This window comes from Bidens hawaiensis, unplaced genomic scaffold, assembly GCF_021521415.1.
Source record: "Bidens hawaiensis isolate Kalapana, Puna unplaced genomic scaffold, B.hawaiensis_p1.1 tig00030479_1, whole genome shotgun sequence".
In the NCBI taxonomy this organism is placed as follows: Eukaryota; Viridiplantae; Streptophyta; class Magnoliopsida; order Asterales; family Asteraceae; genus Bidens; species Bidens hawaiensis.
In genome coordinates, this window is record NW_027505181.1 from 129,518 (window position 1) to 134,115 (window position 4,598).

The following is a 4,598-nucleotide window of genomic DNA, read 5'->3' on the forward strand; positions in this document are numbered from 1 at the left end:
TTTTATTGTGTTTTTATCATTGTGTTTTTTTCCATAGTGTTTTTTACATTGTGTTTTTCATAGTGTTTTCCATTGTGTTTTTTCGGACTTTTCCGGCGTGGTGGTGGCGGTGGGCGGTGGAGTGGTGGTGGATGTAGGAGATGAGTGAAGATGTAATTAGATTTTATGTAAGTGGGTTTTTAAAATTAATGTAAGTGAGTTTTGAAATTAAAGTAAGTGAGTTTTGATATAAAAGTGTTAAGACAAAAATATCCTCTTTCCTTGCCTTTTTAGGAAAATCAAACTTCTTATTTGAATAAAAAACTATAGTACGCAGGCGAGTGCTTGTGTTTCCTTTTCATATAATACTCTTATTTCTTTATGATTCCTAAAATACACCCTATTATTTATATATTTGTTGTTCAGGGATTAAATACTTTGAAAATTGAAGAGTACCAGATCAAGCTATTTAACTAATATTCGTTTCAAGTGTTATATAGAATCTTAACTTTTCTAAATTCATATTCTGGTTCTTATATTTTGGTTAAAAATGCATATAAAGAATCTTATTCTCTTCTTGACCAAATAAGGATCGTTCTTTCTCCACATGGCTTTCCAATCAAAATACTCGACCATCTCTTCCAACTCTGTTTCCATTCAGTTCATAAACTGTTTCCCCCAATCAGTAAAGAATTCATTTTATCCTATCGACCTTTGAAGTTTACATTCAATGGCATCTACTTCAGCTTCAATAGTTCAAAAGAGCTTCAAGTATGATGTCTTTTTGAGTTTCCCGCAAAACCTTTGTTGATCATCTCTATCATGCTCTTCAACAGAAAGGCATTATAGCTTACAAAGATGATGAAAAAATCCAGAAAGGGGAAAGGATAAGTGACCAGCTCGTCAGATCCATTGAAGAGTCAAAATTTTACATCATTGTTTTCTCCAAGAACTATGCATCTTCATCATGGTGCTTAGATGAGCTTGTAAAGATTATGGAGTGCCAAAAGATGACAGAGCATACTGCTTACCCCATTTTCTACAATGTTGAACCAACTGAAGTACGCAACCAAAGTGGGGCAGTTGGAGAAGCTTTTGCAAAACATGAGAAAGGTAGATGGAGGCCGGTTCTACCTCTTGACCGTTTTTGTTTTATTGCAGCATCTTTCTTTAACGGGTCTTCTTTTTCTTTCAGTGGATTCAATAATGATCTGGTAACTTCTTTATTACCACATATGTATTTGTATTATTTAGTGAACGACTTGCATTTTAGATTATCAGAAGTTTATTAAAATGTTTTTATTTGTTGTGTTAAATCTTGTGAATACTAAGAAAGCTTTACACTTTATCAAACAGGAAAATGAAAATGATGTTGGAAGATGGAGAAATGCTCTTAAAGAAGCAGCCGACCTTGCTGGAATGGAGTTGAAGACCACATTTAATGGGTAGTTCCTTCATCTTATATCCTTCTTTTCTTTTCTATGTGATATGCATGCAATGTAATTGAATCTTCTTTAACACATAGGCATGAAGCTAAATTTATCCAACAAATTGTTCAAGAAATTTCACTAAAGCTACATTTCAATAATTCGAGCATTGATGGGAAGTTAGTAGGCATGAAGACCCGGGTAAAGAATGTAGTATCATCTTTAGAAACTCGTTCTGATGATGTCCGGATGATAGGGATCAAAGGGATAGGTGGTGGTGGTAAGACTACTTTGGCAAGAGCTGTTTTTGATCTAATGTCCGTTTGGTTTGAAGGTAAAAGCTTTGTTGAGAATGTCAGAGAAGTTTCTAAAGGCTCTGGTTTGAAAGAATTGCAAAAGCAGGTCCTTAAAGATGTGTTAAATACACAAAGCATTGAAGTAACAAGTGTCTCTGATGGGAAAGATAAGATGAAAAAGATGATGCCAAGTAGAAAGGTTCTTGTTGTTCTAGATGATGTGGATGATATAGACCAGCTTGACGCGTTAGCAGGTGAGCTTAGTTGGTTTAAGTCAAAAAGTAGAATCATCATCACAACAAGAGATGAGCAAGTGCTTGTAGCACACGGAGTGAACTTCATTCATGATGCTTATTTGTTATCACATGAGGAAGCAATTTGTCTCTTTAGTAGGTATGCATTTAAGAGGGATGTTCCAAATCAAGGGTATGAAAATCTCTCTAGAAAAGTTGTACATTATGCTGCTGGTCTTCCTTTAACGATTAAGGTTTTGGGTTCACATCTTTGTGGTAGAAGTGAGGCTGAATGGGTGGATGCCATAGAAAGGCTAAAAACAATTCCGTTAGATAAAATTTTGAAAAGGTTGGAACTAAGCTATAATGGTCTAGAGAATGACGAGAAAGAAATATTCCTAGATGTTGTATGCATGCTCAAAGGTGAAAGGAAAGACAAAGCAATCCAAACACTTGAAAGTTGTGGATTTAATGCTCAAATTGGTTTAAAAGTTCTTGAGCAGAAATCTTTGATAACTGTTTCTAACTATCACACTTTGGGCTTCCATGACCATATAGAAGAACTGGGCAGGAATATTGTTCGACGTTTGCACCCTAAAGAGCCTAGCAGACATAGTCGATTATGGATTAAAGAGGAAATTCATGACATATTAGTTAATGAATTAGTAAGTGTCAAATATATATGAATTATGAAAAAATGAATTTTGTATTTTCTTTGACAAATTTTAATTATCGGCCCCTTTTTTTATCATTAACAGGGTACCGAGGAAACAAAATGTATTAAGCTGAAGTTTACGGATATTGATCCCATAATTATTATGAAAGGTCTTAGAAAGATGAAGGAACTTAGATTTCTTTATGTGAATAATGGACTAAGAGAATTCAATGTGGATGAAACTAACCAATACATCCGACATCGGGTTCTATTATCGGAAGAAAATAAGTTTGTTAACCATCAAATGTATGAGAGCAATATATATGAATGTTGCGAAGTTAGCAAATACTTACCAGATTCTTTACAATTTCTATGTTGGTATCGATACCCTTTCCGGTACTTACCTAGAACATTTAGAGGAAATAAGCTAGTTAACCTTGAAATCAATGACAGCAATATATCTGAACTTTGGGAAGGGGAAGAAAGAAAGGTAGAATAATGGTTTTTTTTTTCTCTTTTGAAAATCATGCTTTATTATGTTATGTTATGTTATGTTATGTTATGTTATGTTATGTTATGTTATGTTATTGTCATCACACTTACATTCATCTTCCTTATTTGTTGGGGTAGGTTCTTGACAAGCTTAGATTCCTTGACTGCATAGGGTCAAAGTTGAGAACCTTCGACTTTCGGATGGCTCCACATCTCGAAGCATTAATTCTTGCAGAATGTCATGAATTTGTGAAACTCCTCATGCTCAATGAATGTCCCAAGCTCAAACTCGTCGACCTTAGTAGTACTAAGGTGAGATACTTTAACCTTGGGATGTGTACACACCTCGAGGAATTAAATTTTCAACGTTGTTATCTCTTTGAGAAACTACAAATTCCTGTTAAGTGTTATAAGCTTAAAGTCCTCAACCTCAGTGGTTCTATGGTGAGTAACCTTAACCTTGGGATGATTCCACACCTTGAGGAATTAAATCTTGAGGCATGTAACTATCTTCAAGAAATACTTGCTCCAGTGGGATGTCTAAAAAATCTTGTATACTTAAACTTAAGCGGTTGTGCGAGGTTTGAATATTTCTTGGTTGACAAACGGAATGTATTACCAAGTATTGATTCTCAAGCCAAGTTACAACTAGTAGCAGAGTCTCTAGATACATGCCCATTGCATCCCAAAAATAATTTGCCAAAGTTTCAATTTAGTTGTAGATTGGTTGAACCTCTACCTTCATCGAGTGGGAATCTTGAGAGGCTTCTTTCTTTTGGCCTATGTGCTTGCACAAACGTTGGGTCTTTTTCAGCAAGCATTTGTGGTTTACGACATTTAAGAGAGCTTAGACTTGAAGGCAATATACCCGAGGTGCCCAAGGATCTTGGCCAGATACAAAGTCTAGAGAAGCTATCTTTGTGGACTAAAGAAATCAAATATCTTCCCGATAGCATTTGCATGTTGAAACTCCTTAAATATGTTAACCTTAAATCATGTTTGCTTTTAGAAGAGTTACCAAAGGAACTTGGCAGATTAGAGAGTTTAGAGGAGCTGCACCTAACGGATTGTATTCAACTTGATAATTTGCCAGAGGAACTTGGGAGTTTAGAATGTTTGAAAGAGTTAAGAATGGATGGTGTGGGCATAAGTCGTCTTCCACAGAGCATATATCAGTTGAAAGGCCTGAGAATTTACGGGTCCAGGGGGCAGCTTGAGTCTTATGGTTTTACATCCTTGACAGAATTTCCTTCATACAGAGGCTCCTACTATGCAGAGCTGTGAATAATAGGCGCTCACAACATGAATGGACAATTCACAATTAATCATGAATTTTTTAATTCAAGGATGATGTTTGTGTTGGGTTAATCGGTTCATTTACGGGTCATGGGTCAGCACGATTAGGGATCATGCGTACGGGTCAAACGGGTCAGATGGGTTGTTGCAGACTTGGTATATATTTGACCGATTTGTGTGTTTTATCTGTTTTGCTATTATAAATTGGCAGCAGGCTTTT

The 4,598-nt window shown here is 35.7% G+C and overlaps 1 pseudogene across 1 annotated transcript; it reads left to right on the plus strand.

Moving 5' to 3' along the window:
* Window positions 1–657: 657 nt before the first annotated feature.
* On the plus strand, window positions 658–4,366 carry LOC143611293 (disease resistance protein RPV1-like; annotated as a pseudogene). Its single transcript, XR_013149747.1, has 5 exons — window positions 658–1,262; window positions 1,336–1,424; window positions 1,505–2,606; window positions 2,694–2,855; window positions 3,221–4,366. The product of XR_013149747.1 is annotated as a disease resistance protein RPV1-like (transcript).
* Window positions 4,367–4,598: the final 232 nt, after the last annotated feature.